We start from the raw sequence: 17826 nt of genomic DNA, 5'->3' as shown, positions 1-17826 counted from the left end.
TACATTGTTTCAAGTCTAGCTTGTTATGCTGTAAAATACCTATCATGTGGCAATGTTAATTTCTTTAAATACTGCACTAATATATAACATGTATTTTCTTAGTTAAGCAGGTTTTCTGAGGGCTGACTGTTTATCAATATATCAGTATATAAAAGGTTGATCAAAATATTTATTTTTTATCTTCATTTTGCTGTATTACTTGATTAGATCCTTCTTTATGCAGGCCCAGTTTTATGCAAAGTTTAAGGTAAAAAGTGTAGTTTGCAGAGGGCATTTAGAATTTTAATTTATTCCCTTATGATGTCACACAATTGCATCTGGAAGAAATCTTTGAATCTTCCTTTCTAAGTTTAATCAACTGCTAATTAATCCAAGCCTACAAAAAGAACAATAACAAAGTATTTGTCATTTTAAGCCCCCAGCACAATATACAGCAGTTATTCTTTTTGGTACAGTGAAGACTTTTAAAAGCTGATTCATGCAGTGTGTAATATCTCTCTAGACTGCTTTTTGAACGTAATTAGTTGAATCTGAAGATGAATTAGCAATAGCTAACTACACAAGGATTTATGTATATCTTACGTCATCATATTGGCACTGTAGACATGTATGAAAGAGAGAAGGAAGGTTAAAGACAAGCTTGATTTGTGATTGCTTACTTGATTTTACTGACAAATAAAAGTGAACTGGAAAGCTGCACTACCACAGAGAGCTTCAGTAATTTATGCACTCATGAAGACTGTCAAGAAGTGTGCCATTTATATTTTTTAACAGAAGTTGATCCTTGCTACTTTAAACTAAAAGCCAAGATTAGTTCTGAATAGAAAAAAATGTTGAAAGCAGAGGAGTAGATACATTCTGAACATTGAAAAAGGGTTCAAATCTGGAGAAAATATGTATAGATTCCATTTGCAATCCATTTTAACTTAGTACTTTTTGTATTCAGAGTAGCACAGACACTTACAAAGGAGTTCATTTTAGTATACCCTGATGACATCTGCAACAAGACTCTACTGAATGAGGGAAGAAGGCCATTCTGAGACTAAGGGTCCCTCTTTAAGAAGATCTTGCTCTTTTTCTTCTCTATTTAAATCAGGGAGAGGGCCTCTTGTTAGTGACAATCACTGTGCTGCACATAGTTGTTGAGCTAGGCAGAGCACAGACTACTGCTCTTTTTAGAAGGAGGAGGGTAGGGATAAACTTGTGATAGAAGAAATTCTTTCTACTAGCCAAATTTTCAAAATTGTCTTAAGGTAAAGTCTTGTATAGAGAAAGTTACAATTTTTTAAGGGCAGAGAATTTAATTTGAATCAAATGTGAGTTTGATTTACTATTCACGCTGTGTGATATCTTTGGTCTTTGCAAATATTTTCCAGTACAGCTGAAAAAAAAATAACTCACAGCAGTCTGAAAATGAAGGATACATATCAGGATACCTAGACAATTAAGACATTTCAGAAGTTTTTGCATTAGAAGGAAGAAAGTTTATTCTGCTAATTATTAATATCTATTTCAAAGAGCCACACATTAACTTAACATTTGATTTTCTATTCTGGGTTATTCTATTAAAATTCTATGTGACAGAACAAGTCTCACAGGTATACTGTAACTAATATCACAAATCTACTGTTGAAACAGGTTAAGTCAGTATCCCTCCTTAAAACCAAGACTTTAGAATTTTATCTATATTTGATTGGGGTTGCAATTATTACTGACATCTTGCTATGGATAAATCATATTAAAATCACCAAAATTTACAACTTTTTCTGGGAATTATCATCATAGTTTATGATGACTATATAGAACTGGTCAGTTTTAGAATATGCATATATTTTAGAATTTCAAACAATCAATAGTAAGCCCATTATTATGAGGCCTCATTATAATTTTTTTAATTGATGATTTGATGACTAATCAATTGACTTGGGTCTTCTGATAAATGCATTGTGATTATCTCAGAGTTCAGAAGACCGTGAGAATGTCAAACAAATACAAATATAGTCAAATTTAAAGGTCATAAAAGCCTGATGATGTAAAAATGGCTGAAATGTTTGTCTAGTGTGTAAAATATAAGAGCATGCTGACTGTATTAACATATTAAAATCAAACTCTTAAGTTACTGCATTTTGATTATCTTATTTAAATGAAATATTTCAGCAGGGCAGAACACTAATTTTTTTAATGAGAAAAGCTAACTAATAGAAACAACCTGTAAGGGAAAGTGATACACTCCCACATAAGGAGATACAAAAATTTAGAACCGTTGAAAAGATGTGGAAACTGATATATAATCTATCTATATGTAGTGGATGGTGTTCAACCTCCAGGTAGCCACCTTCAAACTGGATGTTTTCTGGAGATAAGTGTGTGGTTACACAGAGGATGCTACTAACAGGACTTCAGTTTGTCATACCTGAGATAAGTTCCACTGGTAGTGGGGCAGGGATGAAAAAAAAGAACTTAATATCTTTACAAAGCTTGTGAAAAGGGTTTTACAGGTGAAGGAAAGAGAGGCCTGAGGAACAGAATCTCAAAGACAATGATAAACAGCAAAAATCTGCATAAAACCAGAAAAAATAGAAAATAAATTTTAATGAGAATAGGGTCATATGAGGAACATGAAGAATGATAATATATCAGTCTACTGAATATCTAACATACATGAAAATATGCTAATGCAGAAAATATTAAGAAAAAAAACTGGAAGCCTCACTACAGGATCAAAATATGATTTCACTTGTATGAAAACGACATACCAAAAAGGCCTCTCAATTCATACAACACAAACATTACAATATAAAGGTTACAGTTTGTCCAAGGACAGACAGTGTAATAAGACAAATGTTATTTGTCTGGTATATCACAAATGCTTCCTTTTGACTTCAGACTTGAATCACTAGAAGACAATAGACCCAATACAGATGAGATGGATGAGAATTTCTGTGAATATTTTTAAAGAATATGTGGCAGAATTACACAGTTGTGGATTTTGACTAGATAGAGAATACTACAGGGATATGAAGTCTAGCAATTTCTAAGAACATGACCGTGAGAAGATTTGAATGCACAACTTCAAGAAAGGATCTAGAGTGAGACATTTTTCTGGACTGATTCCAGCCAACAGAAAGATACTCATTGATACTATGAAGGCTGAAGACAGTTTGGATTAGAACAATAGTAAATTGACAGAGTTCACAGCTTTTTAGAAGACAGCCTAGAGAGAACAGCAAAACAAAAATAAAGAGAAAAAGTCAGCAAACACTAAGATTTGGGAAGTAAGATTAAGGGGAAAGGATTTAAGTAGAATGAACAGTTCCTTTAACAAACATTTTTAAAAGTAGACGTTCAAATGGCTCTATTCTTAAGGAAAGGTAGAAAGGTACCAGTATGTCTAAATAGCAACCTGTTTAATGATTGTCAGACAAGTAGAAAAACTAAGGAAAGGGAAAAATAGATTGGATTACTATGAAAAAAAAATGTAAAAATAAAACAAAACACCACAGAGATATAGCACACAGAGCTGCAGTTAGAAGGGACCAAAGCCTCTTTCTCTCAGACAAAAAAGTACATTTGAAACAAGATTAACAAGCAATACTTGATATTAATAAGGAGACAAAACTACTAATAGATGATTCTGGAAAGGCAAAAAAGTTTAATATTGTCACAATAATAAACAGAAACCAGCACAGATTTCTGAAGAAGACACTGCACTTAACTTTATTCTTACAAAACACTGGGCCATATGGAGAGGGGGAAAGGCTTTAATGAAGTTCATGACATGATCTCATACACTGTTTTTAAAAAAAAGAGAGATTTTTGTATAAAGCCATAATAAAGGTACATTGAATATGCGAGCATATCTGGCTATTTCTATTTCCCTTTCATAGGAAAATGTAAAGTAAATACTTGGAAAACGTAATATTAAAAAAAACCCCAAACCCAAACAAACAAAACCAAACAAAACTAAAGACCTCTTTCCAAATTCATGTCAGATTCAAACAAAACAATATAGCTAGATAAAATTAGTTTATCACTTGCAAAATTTTAGAGGTTATCCAATTTAAACAGAGAACATAGAAGAAATGTTCTTTTGCTTTACCAGACATACATGGAGGTGTGTGAATATGTAGCTGAAGTGGATTGTAATCCTCCATAATACCTGAGATTGATCACTATTGGAAACCTATGTTCTATTCAATCAAGCTGGTCCCATCAATTAAGAAGACACTTTGAAATGGATGGAGTGGAATGAATTTTTCTAGTGTTTTGTGTACTTGCTGAGCAATACTGTATGTGACAGAGAAATTCCAGATACTGAGATTTTTCTGCTTTGGGAGAGCCGAAACATCACTTCTCTTGTCTGGTGTCAGAGAGAGCTGCCACTGTCTGGGACTTGTCTAAAATAATATAGCTCCAAACTCAGTTAGCCTATAGTATGTTCCACAGGAAAACCACTCAATTTCTTTTTATTTGTGACTCATATTCATATCTCATTCTTCAGAGGTGAGATGCGAGTAGTTGAAATCAAGGCTTTTCAGACTTTAGGTCTGCATTGGACCATGTAATTGCTTTGTTGTTGATACAGTCAAAGTCCAGACACACCAAAACCTTGACAAACTTCCCCCCTCCTTTTTTATCAGTCTGCTCTTTGAAGTTATTACTCCAATATCTTGATATCTTTGATGACAAAAAAGTGCAAGACGGAATCATAAGTTGAGCCAAGGTATTGCTCACAGCAGAAAATATCTTTCATCATCTAGTAGAGAACTCTGGTTGGGATTTTTTTTTTTTTTTTATTTTTTTTTTTAACTTTAGGATCATAGTTCTTAGGAAAAACAAGTGGGCTAATAAAAATTTAATGCCTTTTTTATGTATTTGTCATTTGGATACACTGTATCCACACTATCATGATTTGCTCATCAAACACATAACAAACATTAAAAATTAATCACATTAAATGGAAATTTCTAAATTCACAGTAGCATGTGAAAGCAGACTGTTCTGTGCTGTGCTTATATCAGAAGGAATAACAGGGAAAAATATGGTAGAAAAGTAAATAAATCCCATGAAAAACTATCTGACTTTCCTGTTCATTCTGTTCACTTGTTACAACTTATTTAATTTGGTATATACAAATGAGATTTAAATTATATTACCTGTAGCCTAAAGCAATAAGCATTTATTTTAATTTGTAAAAGGGTAAACCATATTTTGCTGTCTGCTTAGTTCTGTGTTATCTAATTTTTTTATAAACATTGACTACAGAAAGAATTCTGTCTAATTCTATTCTGCTTCAACATTCCAATCCTCTGACAGGAACACATATAAAAATATACTAATCTTTTAATCAAAATCTAGTACATGTTCAAAATCTAGTCTAGAGCTTAAAGCATGAATTTCCATTTTCTAGCTGCATCTGGAAAATTACCCATTGATTTGTTTGGCAGTTTAGTTTCTACAGGATAGCTCCAATTACACAAAGGAAGTGGGTTTTTTTTGCAAATGTCAGTATTCTGGATTTATAGTCTACTCACAAAAATGATTTAGGCATTTTTTACTTCTTTTTGGAATAGAAGGTAATAAGCCAGTTACAGAAAAAGAGTCACTAATTCTGAAAAAAAATTACATTTTTCTTCCAATAAAGGAGTAGAGCCGGTGGTGTATTGCAGAGATTGTCACAGGTTCTTGGTTTCTGCTAAGACCACGAACAGCTGTTGGTGCTCTCTAGGATTAGTGCTCTGTATTCAGAACAAGGATATGATGGTTTTCATAATATTTAAACTACATTTTTGTAATAGGAAAACTACTGAAAAGTTCAACATGATCCTAACACACCAGGAACCATAAAACTGTAATACATTTGAATCATCCAGAATGGAAATACAGTATAGAAAATAAAAGGGAAGCTTAAAAATCATTTTAAGAAAGACAAGAGAAAAGCAGAAGCCGTGTATGCTAAAGCAATTTGATAAGTAGTGTAATTTTGTGAAATATTTCATTCAGACACTCCAGATTTGAGTGGAAGTGTTGCTCTGAAATTTGTAAATGGCTGGAAGATGACCTTTATTGCACAGAACTGAACAATACTTGCGCCATCCAGCACATGGATAAACTTTTAGAAGCAATTGAATGGTTCGTGAAATTCCATTAGCCACTGTACTGCTTGCATAAGCAGGCTGTCTTCTTATTGTACTCTCCATTCTTAAACCAGCAATATTGCTACTGTTACAGAACTTTTCTTACCCTAATGCACATAATGTTGAAATAGCAGTAAAAGATTTTTCATCTTAGCAAGGTCATCAATACTAGTTGGAAATAAATATTCAATCAATTTTTCTGCCTTGAAAATATTGGCATTATGCCTTATATGCCTGATACTACTTTGATCAATAAATTTTCCTAATGGTTGAAGAAATGGAAATCCAAACTGGTTTTCAGTCTTCTGGTTTTGGTAATTTTATGTAATACTTATTATAAGATATTTTGAAAACTAGCCACCTGTCTTCTCCAGACCATAGGAAAAAAATTATCCTGTTGGTCTTTAAATGAAACATAGATAGATTATCCAACTACATTTAGGGGAAAAAGCAACATTGAAAGTTTTCCACATTAAATAATTAACAATTTCTAACTGCCTCTGAGTGCAACACTGGAAAGAAATCCTGTAAAGTTCTACATTCGAAGTCCTTTATTTTCTAGTATGTTTGTTTTCCAGGTACATTGAATTTTAGGTATTGTGAGATCGGTTGGATGTCTGAAAATTTCGCAGCTTAGTATGTCATCAAACCAGAGAACACCGACGAAAGCAGAAATCATAAATTAAGAAGTCAAATAATATTGGTGTTGGTCTATGTGTCAGTCTCTAACAGGAGACTGACAGGAGACTGTCAGTCTCTAACAGGACTAATTAGTTCCTTATTTCATTTAAAATTACATTTAAAGCAGCTTGGAAAAGAGTAAAGAGAGCATTTTTATATTTTAAAATATTTTTCTAATTCTAGAATACAGTAGATAGTGTGTTCAGTCCAGTATCCTTCTCATCAGCTCCTGTTTTCATAGCTTTCCCTTCTGGTGTTTTAGAAAACACCATGTATGTAGTGTTTATAAACAACATTAATTACTAATTTGAAGTTAAAGAACAGACCTCTCCAATATGTTTAATCGTTGGCCAAAGCTCAGAACATCTCAAAACGTATCTTACAAACCCATGCCCTACCCTAGAGATTATGGAATATTATACATCTGTGCAAACCTTTAACACGGTTTCAGAGTAAGGAGACTATAGAGACTGAATCAAATTTCTGTGTACCTCTCCCTAGGGTCAGTGACAAATCAACAGCTGCTTGTTTCCATCAATAATAGTCCGTCTGCTGCTGCTGCTGCTGCTGCGAAAATGGACAAGTTTAAAATCTTGTGATTCAGCTCAGGTGAGACCGTGAAGTGGGTAACTGGGTTTACAGATTTTAGACCAGGTGCATTGTAGACAGATAAGCAGAATGAATACTGCTGATGCTTAATTACTATGTACTTGCATAAGTCATGGATCTCATAGTAAAAAGAGGAAGAAAGATTTATAAGGTAATTCATTCTCTTTAAGATGATCTATATAATATAGCAACACAGTCTTGAGAATAGAAAGCTTTCCTCCTTATGAAAGCTGTCTTTTACCCACTGCCACACCTGATTTTTATATGATTTTCTTCAATGTGGTTGTATTTCTAGAAGGTACTAATTTACTAGTACAGGTAAAAAGACTAGTGCAGCAAAAATTTCCACTGGTGATGATAATGAGATTCATTGATACCTCCTGTTTCTCCTTTGGAGAGTGAAAGAGTGGAAGCTTTCAGAAACCCAGTTATAGTTGTTGATTCTCAAGGGCTTTTGGAGTCAAAGTACTTTCTTTTCCATGTTTTTCCCAGTCCTTTGAGCACCTGTCTGCTGGGAGCTGTCAGAAGGGGTCCTTGTTCCCTGACACCCTCCTGGTAACAATGACCTTTCTGCACGGAGAGCCCAAAATGAATCTAGTAACATTGAAACACTCCAACAAATTAAATAATATTATAAGTAGCCTTCTACTGATATTTATCATAACTCAAGTGGCTGGGACACGTTAAAAGGGTATACCGTCCATTTCTTAAATACTCAATTTCATATTACAAATACCTCAGAACAAAGGGTTTTTTTTTTTTTAAAAAAAAAGTCTTTCATAAAGCCAGTCTAAACTCTCTCAAACCAAATATCAAAGGCTTCAAAGATTCAAAAGAAGTTCAATGAGCTTCAGATCAGGTTATGGATTTCAGCCTGCTTTCCACTACCAAGATTTGGACTACCAGCCAGGTCTACCCACCAGAGTTGTACGTGTGTGTGATACCACCAGAGGTGTTCCTGACATGATTAGATCACTCTTAATGACATTTAGAATCTAATCACATTCGTAGGCTTATAAAGACCCTTTTAAAAATACTTAATTATTTGAGAAACTTAGAAGGCAAGTGGGTAGGTCCTCTCAGCATCATACAGATTGGCTTGCTCAGAATTTTTCTAGGTCTGCCAAAAAATGAATCTTTAACTCATTTTAAACTGGCTCAAGTCCTAGATCTACTCACAGCTTACACAGAAAAAGGCAGTTTTTCTGGATCTAAATAATTTGGGAGTTAGAAGTTCAAATGCATCTCTTAAAACAGCCAAAGCAGTTTCTGAACTCTCGTATCTGTATATTCACAATAGGATTTGTCCCATAACGTTCAGGAAACAGAATTCATAACTTGCTTTAGCTTTGAAATGATTTCACAAATATATGATTTCACACAGGCTGTATTTTGGCAGCCTTGTCTCAAGGTGACAGAGTCACAGATAAGTGAAGCAGTGCTCCCATCTGAAAGATGATTTTATCTCACCATATAAAGGTGGAAGAACTCACTGCTACTTACTTATCTACATTTCCAACTTGCTTCTTTCTCTTTATTAATATCAACACTCATCCAAGTTCCAGTGTCTGTATGAGTATCCTGCACATATTACAGACAGTACATTCCCTTTTTCCTATCCTTTTGAGAAAACTTGTGCCATGAATGATGGATAGGAAATTGATTTATTAAGGAATTAATAATCTGTGGTTATCTTAAAGTTTAACTTTCCACAGCCTTTAAAACATAGCTGTATCTCAGTCAATCGAATGCCCATGTTTTTCTTTTACATTCACATAAAAAGCTAAAACTCAGCTAAGCAAACTCAGTAATAGACATCCACTGTTTCCTTGAAGCAACAGGCATAGAAATCAGACATTTTCTCAGCTACACATACAAAGCCTGCAAGGGGCACCCTAAAATTCATTCCCTAACATTGAAAAGACTGGACCTGGGTTATATCTGAGCATGGTCATCATTGTGCTACTTGTGTCAGCTGTGTGCTTTCACAACAATGAAGGCGAACTACAGACCAGACTGCATTGTCAAGTTATTTGCAGTCATTCAAGTAAAGTGACTGTTTCCCTAACACTGGCACTTATCTGGAAAAATATGTCCAGTTTGGGGTCCCCAATATATAAAAGACATCAGCATGGTAGAGCAAGTCCGGAGGATGGCCACCAAAATGATAAATGGTCAGAGCACATGAGGTTTATGGAAAAGCTGATAGCAGCAAATGTGGAGCCAGGCTGCTCTGAAAGGACAAAGCAAAAAGGCATGAGTTACAAAGATTGATATTCCAGTTAAATATTGAGGGGAAAGGTTTTTTGATCCTTTCAAAGTAAGGGAAGTCAAACACTGCACAGGTTGCCCACGCAGGCTGGGAAATGATTCTTCTTTGGAAATATTAAAAACTTGAATACATATTACTCTCAGTAACCTTATCTAAATTCAATGCAAGCTCTATCTTTAAAAGTGTCCCTGCTTTGAGCAGGGAGTTGAACCAGGTGACCTCCATAGGTCCCTTCAAATCAAAATCATTCTATGATTCTGATACAAAATGCATGCTTCACAGCTTTATAATCTTTGCCTACTAGTGCCTTGAAATCTTTCTTCTCTGTAGATTTATGGAAGACCTCTTTGTTTCCTACTACAATAACTTATAACAATCAAAAATGTTACATCTTACCTATTGAGAAAAGATCACAAAATTACTTTCTTTACTACCTACTTATTAAAATATATACAAAATGAAAATTCTCAGCCATCTTCTCTTGTCATTGAAAATGTCTGCAAGCTGTATTCAATTTGTTTACAGAAAAGCTCTTTGATTCCAGACAAGCCAGCTATCCAGGCTGCCTTTCTGACCTAATTATATGCTCTAAGATCCAGAGTGCAACTTTTCCTAAAGCACACTTGATGTGATATGGATTTATTATCTGCTCCACATACAGAACAGTGGGAAATCAATGTGCACACAACTTATTAATCTTCTAGGAGCTGATAATAATTTAAAAAAAAGTCAAAGTACTGACCATGCATTCATATTTACTGTCCAAAATGTGTTATGTGCAGTGTGGAAGAGTAATAATAGGGGACTGAAAGGTTTGGGGCAAACTTTAAGGCAAATCATCTGCTAGTATAAATTATCTAAACATTCTTGAAGTCAATATAACTATGAAAATTTACAACAGCTACAAACCTGTCCCTTCCAAGTCTTAATTTCCCACATTTTAGTTAGGTTTTGAATCAAAACACTTTAATAATCTCCTTTGGATGTCAGCCAAAGCTCGCTGAGGTCAATTAAAATGTTCCCAGCAAAGAGAAGGGTCTTTTGATCTGTTCTATTACATTTAAGTTATTTTCTTTGAAATTGTTACCTCAGTTCTGTCAAAATAACTTTATTTATTGGGGGCTGCGGGGAGCAGGGGAGAAAGGAGAATCAGGAGTTCTGGTATACGCAGAGATATTATTTTGATACAGAATAATGAAAGAAACTAATGTTAAGATTGGTGCAAATGCCTTTGCAACCTAAAGAATGATATGTCATTAGTCAAGCTTTGATGTTTTCTGGAAATAATTTTTATGGAAGGTATCTTTCTTTCCTCTTTTGGTTGCATTATGCCAATATCTCAACCCCCCCCTTAGGGTTTGCACACACACACACACACACACACACACACACACACACACACACATACACACACACACATCCCTACCTGTAAGACCATTTTCTTTGATGAAGTTCTAATGACGTATCTTTTGACAGCAAGGTTATCAGAAAACTGGCATATTGATAGCTGAGAGGCAGTTCAGGAGTGTCACTGCAGGGTCTCAGAAAGGGGGAAAATAAGGTTCTGTTAGAGAAGGCATCATGGTTTGTAAATGGATAATGGAAGTAACACACTGTAAAAATCCGTACATCCCTTGTTCTGCTACAGTGAATAGATCTAAATGCCTATCTCTTTCCTTTTTCTTTTTTTGTCAAAGCTTATTGAACATCTTCCCACATAGCCGTAAGGGAAGGAAGGGTGGCATTGGAGAAGAGGGAATATTTCAGGTTTTTTGATTTTTCAAAACCGATTACCCTTATGATTATAAAATTTTAAAATGTTAAATAATAAAACTGTCACACGAAATTTGGCTATGATGCCATATATGATGCAAATTCTTATTTTTACAGTATAAAAGAAACGTCTTACACTAGTTTCACATTAGCTGAGTCATGAAAGACTTGGAATTTCTGCTCTATTGGTGCTCTGCTGATGTGTAACTTTTAAGAGAATGATAGGCACATAAAACAGCATGAAGGGAAACCTGACATTTAAGAAATATTTTTGCTACCTAGTTCTGTATCATTGTTCATACTATTAGCAAATTTTACATAAACTAAGGCACTTTTTAAACTTCAAAAGACATCTTTTGTATTCCCTTCTCTGTTACTAGAAAACTCACATGGAATCAGCAATTGTGTCCCCTACAATGGCTTTAGATATTGGAATTATTTCAAAGTTTTTTGGTAAAAAAGACCTCTTCAAGCATACTGGAAAAAGCACATTTGAAACTTTTTAGTTTCAATGGGACTATTCTCAAAGACTAATATCTGCAGCACTGAGGCGACAGTTATTAGCCTGATGTAGGACTGTGAAAGGAGTCTCATGGCAGCTAGACTTCTTCCTGATAGTAAAATTCCTCTGCAATATATAATAGGTATGTATTATTATTGTTATTACTATTATTATTGGCCATTTGTGTTGTCTGTTTCTGTGTTATTCCACTAAAGTCATAAATAATGATACAGTTTGTAATATATATGATATAACGTTATTTTCATATATGCTATTTGACTCCTTGCTCTAATATAGATGCATATGCATAATATTAAATTAATTAAATTAATTAACAAAAGTATGAATTCAGAATGGGGGAAAGAAGGAAGCAACCTTTTTTTCTTTTCTGAAAATTTACTTAATTAAAACTTCTAAGGTATGTCATGGTTTAAGCCCAGCCAGTGACTCAAAACTACGCAGCCACTTGCTCACCTCTCCTCTTTTTTCCCCACCCCGAGCAGGATGGGGAGGAGAATCAGAAGAGTGTAAACCCCACGGGTTGAGATAAGAGCAGTCCAATAACTAAAGTATAATATAAAACTACTAATAATAATAATGATAAGGGAAATAACAAGGGGAGAGAATATAAAACTAAAAGGGAAAGGAAAAGAAAACAATAAGCACAAGTGATGCAGAATACAATTGCTCACCACCTGCTGATCGATACCCAGCCCAACCAGAGCAGCAGTTGGTCTCTTCTGGGCAATTCTCCCCAGTTTATATACTGGGCATGACATGCTGTGGTATGGAATACCCCTTTGGCTAGTTCGGGTCAGGTGTCCTGTCTTTGCTTCCTCCCAGCTTCTTGTGCCCCTCCTCACTGGCAAAGCACAAGAGACTGCAAAGTCCTTGATCAAGGTAAGCATTACTTAGTAACAACTAAAACATCAGTGTGTTATCACACTGTTCTCAGACTAAAGCCGAAAAACAGCACTGCGCCAGCTACTAGGGAGGAGAAATAAAGTAACTGTTACATCTGAAACCAGGATAAAGTAGCACAGAGGTACTTCAGGTATGATTTCAGATAGATTTTGTTCATGGAGAATATTGTAGGGATAATTGATCTATGTTATCAGCCTTCAGTACTGCCAGTGGAAGAAAAGGTTCAGTTCAACTGACTCAGTCTTTTTGATAGGGAAGTTCAGATGTCCTGAGTTTGTAAGGATTGGGCTAAATTTTTTATGGTTTTCTTTTTCAGAAGATTTTAGCAGATCCCCTTTGAAGGGTTTTAAACTCAGTTTTCTCTTGCTAGGAGGACAATGAAGATGGAAAGATGATTATGAGTGACTGGTGTAATAATGGGTAATAGGTTAAAAGTGAAGAAACAAGACAAACCCCTGTGTTTTCCAAGGTAGAATTTGCCTGGTGCAGTAGTACAGTAACCAACGGAGTTACAGGTCTGATTTGTACACATTGATCCAGAGAAAGATTTGAATCTGTCTATTGAAACTAATGCCAGCTGTCTGCAGAACCCCTGGGACAAATACGCCAGATGGAGGTTGACAGAAGAGTATAACCATGTCCCTTCCCTGCCAATATGTTCCTTTACACCAGTGGGACTTTGGGAAAGCGCTTGAGCTAACTATGTCACAGGGGAACTCCTCGGCTGGGCTTTCCTCTTCCTTTGTCCAGAAGATGTAATGAAAAAAAAAAAAAGGGGGGGGGGGGAGGAAGGGAAAAAAGCTAATGACTATACAATGACTATATCTCTGCATCTTCCTGATCATATTTAAGTTATCATCATCACCAGAACTATGGTGCAATAGTATTAAAAATAGTATTGCAAAGCTGCAAATAAGTTTCTCCTTTGTTCTTAGCCTGGCAATATTTTCCTTAGCATTTCATAAACTAATGTCATTTTCAGTATGCTTCTTCTGTTTGTTTTGCCAATAAGTAAGATTCCATTATGGTCTCCGTACCATAGCCTGTGAAGTGATTGGTGTTTAAATCCTTTATGTGCAATTTTTCTCAGGACTTAGTTTTCTGAATTCCAAAATGGTTGCACTTGAATTGCACTTGATTTCCAATTCATCAGGCAGCAGACTGTGTAAATCTACTGCTAAATTTGATCATTCCCTACTCCTTTTCACTTGCATGTACTGCACACATTCCCATTTAAAGGTAAAGAGCCCTTTTGCAGGCTGAAGAACTAGGGACATCCAGGACTCTATCCTTAACCAGTGATGGGGTATGACTATACTAGTGGCAATTTGATCAGATTTAATAGTCAGCTGTTAACACAACCAGACCTAAATGGGTGGTTGAAAGTGCTTCATACAAGCTCTGTTCTACTTTGCCCTACTGAGACCTTGGCTCTCCACATTTCTAGAAAGACTTTTCTAAGTTTGCAGCTATTTAGAAAGCACAGGTGTTGCTTCTTCTTGTCCCTGTCAAGGGTGCATGGGAAGCGGCAACGTAACAGTGAGTTATGCTAAAAAATTCTGCTGTCTGTATCTCAGGTGCACAACACAAAAAGACTAATTTTGTATGGATTTTCCTGTTTGTTATCAGAGGCAAAATGGGACTCATATTCAGGTATATAAAAGTGGTTTTCCTCTTCTTTTCTTTCCTTCATTATGTACAGTGAGAGAAAAGGATACCTGCAATTCTTTACAGCTATCGGGAAAGACATGTTATGTTACCCTGATTGTAAGTCAATAATTTAAACTCAATGCATTTGCTTTTGAATAGGGAAGTTATCTGGCTGGCAAGTTAACTGTACTGTGGGTGAGGTGATGCTCTGTATTGTAATGCTTCCAACGTGAGTTGCCATTTCTCTATTTCCCTATCACCTAGGATATCTGTGGTCTGCAGTCAATACTGTTTTCTAACTCCCATTTTAATTATATGCTCTGTGTTATCGATGTTTTTTTTGTATTGTCTGGGATCCTCCATTATCCCAGAATGTCAGGAGATGACTGTAACAAGTCTCTACTGAAAGCAGTAATAGGCTTTTAGTAGGTATGTTCATGCGTAAGGTTAGAACAGCGGTTAGAACAGCAAAAGCAGTTTCCAGCGAGTCTGTCCAACATACAAACATTTGCCTAGTGAAACTGCCTTCACCCCATGTTACTGTGAGGAGGGTTAGAAACCATGAAAGACAGAGTTCTCTACAAGGAGATCATGTTCCCATGCCTTCATTCATGATGAAAAAAAGCTGGGAGCTACTGGCTTGCAGTGGTACACAGGCAAAGCTGCAGAGCTTCATGGGGACCCACAGTGGCCAGCAGAACTCCAGGCAGCAAGGAAAGGCCATAGATGGCATATCTGTATATTTACCTGATCCTGTGCATTTTCACATTGTATAAAAGACTGCTGAAGTTCTACAGCCTCAAAATAAGCACAGCTGCAGTTTCTTGGCAAGAGGCTGCATAACAAACTCACTACCTGCTGCAGGCTTCTTTTAACTGATTGGTCATTACTTCAAGAAATATTCAGTTGCACAGTTAGTGTCTCTCCCCCTATCACAATGATCTTTCCTTCCTTTTTGTAAAGAAAGAAACCAGCAATCTTAATGTTAAATATTGCAGTGTATCGTGATCACTTCTAATTTTGCACTGTTGGGTTTTTTTACTCCTCCCAGAGTGATAAGCTACTGCTGCGCTATCTAGAATGTCTGACTCTGCAGGCTTTTTCTTATTGCTTCACTTTTCATTTTGAAAAATATGCGCACTTCCATCTGTTACTTGAATACAATCCTTCTGAGATCTATGTGTGTATGAGCTTTTTGTGCTGAAGAGGCAGGTTTCTTAGAACTGTATCGTTTTATGTAAATGCATTTTGACATTAGTTTTCTGCATACACGTACTCATCCTACCTGCGTTTTATGTTTTAGGTGCCACTCAGAGTAATCACTGAACTTCTGTAGTATTTTAATGCAATTGGGTAGCAATATTAAGTACAAGTGAAGACAGAGCTGATCAACAGCAAAATCTCAGGTTTCTGTTTTTAGCCAGGGTGTATGTGCTTGTGCTCTACAGCAGATGTTTCTGCCTTTGAGGCAATTTCAATGCTGAGCTATTTTAAAGACAAATTATTCTACATGAACAAGTAAATTCATAATTAATTCTACTTTCAACTTTTCAAGACTATTTTTTGGCCACTGAGGGAAAACGTGTTACTGCCTAAAACAAGCTCTGAGAATTTATATAATCCTTGTTTCCTCAGACAGTGTTTCAGTGGCAAAGGATATTGCATTCTGACCAGACATGGCTTTGATTCATACCTAACATTTGAGAGGTAGGATGTGAGTCAGATAACTAAAGGCTGTCATTATATAACTGAAGAGGTGCATGTGAGCCAGACCCCATTAGAGCACATTGCCTAAAAATTCTGCCTCTCTCTGAGATAGGTGATATTGACAGCACTTTTGTCTTCCCTCTCTGGCCACATAAACTTTGTTTATTAATTAAGCCTAGGACAAGACTCACTTAGTTTTGGAGACCCTGAATATGCAACCCCTCCTCAAAACCCTCTGCCAACTTTGCTTCGGTTTCAGGGTACCCACATTATGGTAAGAGAGGTCACTTTGCTGAGCAGAAATAAACAATGTTGGCAGCTCTCTGCATGCACTTGTACATTTTCTGGAAGAGTATTTCTATAGCTTCTTGTAATGTGGTAAATATGAGATACTGCGGTGACCTGTGTTAGTGCTCTCTTATTCTGGCCTTCTGGAATGGGAGTTGGGGAAAACTGTGGAATTGCAAGTGGTGTTATCTTGCAATTCCACGTGCAAGTGGTTTAGCATGTGATTTAGCGTATGTCCTTACTGCAAAATGGGAAAGGTGCTTGTCCAAATGAAACTCTTTAGATTTTAGTCATCTAGATAGCAGAGTCTTAAACACCAGCAGATTTGGATGAAATGTTCTGGATAGAGACAAATGTTCTGGATAGAGAAAAAGCCACATGTGAAAGTGCAGACTCTGATGCCTTTTCAGCGAAACTAGTAAGATGCGTCAACCCCAGGTGAACTGACATGTCTCTATAGCTCTGTGCAGGGTTGTATCCCACGGGCAGCACAGGGAGATGTAGGGCCAGCTGCCCTTGGCATCCTGCTGCACAGACTCAACTATATCTCTGTTCCAGAGATGTAGGTTTTCCTTAGCTCAGATACCTGAGTGGAGCAGTACAACATTACACAAATAAACCTTTGATGTGAGACACTCTGTTAGCATTCTTAAAAATCCTGCTGTTTTGACTTTGCTTTTTTCTTTACTCTTCAATGGCTGACATTTTGCTTTTTTTCAGGCAGTTATTAAAATGATGTAATTATAGTTGTGTTCCTTTCAAGGGTTGCTGGTGTCAAGATTATTTTATTTAGGGATAATTACTATATTGTAGAATTTCTGAGAAAACAATCTGAAGAATGTGGTCTTGTGGATAAAAATACATCTCTTAATGGGGCAGAGTAAGTTTTAGGCCTTGGAATAGCTTCTTGTTTCACAACATGGTGATGTACAGTGATACCAAGCATCCCTTAAGGAAGAAAGGAAAAGCCACAAATGTTGACAGCAGAAGCAGTTGTTCTGCATGGCCTTATGGATTGAATTTTCCTTTTTTTCATGCTCCAGTGTGTATATTTACAGTGTGTGTATTCTTGAGAATTTCTGTTTTGGAGTTCAAGTGCAGCTTTAGACAATACAGCAACATTTTCTGTTCATCTCTTTTTTGCTAAAGTATAAAAACTTCTGTGGTTAATATCATATTTTATTTTTTATAGTCTTCCAAAACTCCTATATTCTACAAAGAGCAGGGGGAGAAAATTTTGGGACTTTATAGTTCTAATCCTCTTTTATGCAGGTCACAAGTTT

General features: G+C 35.9%; 1 protein-coding gene across 3 annotated transcripts in view; it reads left to right on the top strand.

The window, feature by feature from the left end:
• The window catches only part of HS3ST5 (heparan sulfate-glucosamine 3-sulfotransferase 5), a 203575-nt gene that overhangs the window by 61769 nt on the left and 123980 nt on the right, over positions 1 to 17826 (top strand). Inside the window, exon 2 of one of the 3 annotated variants that reach the window (XM_057413202.1) lies at positions 13269 to 13367. The exons of the other annotated variants lie outside the window; for them this stretch is intronic. The gene's annotated coding sequence lies outside the window, so the exon portion shown is untranslated. The remainder of the gene's footprint in view (positions 1 to 13268; positions 13368 to 17826) is intronic. 3 annotated transcript variants of the gene reach the window in all.

Source organism: Pezoporus wallicus, unplaced genomic scaffold (genome assembly GCF_028554395.1).
Source record: "Pezoporus wallicus isolate ANWC-B61680 ecotype Strahan unplaced genomic scaffold, APGP_CSIRO_Pwel_v1 contig_7505, whole genome shotgun sequence".
NCBI lineage: Eukaryota > Metazoa > Chordata > Aves > Psittaciformes > Psittacidae > Pezoporus > Pezoporus wallicus.
This window is presented reverse-complemented; position numbering and strand designations above follow the sequence as displayed.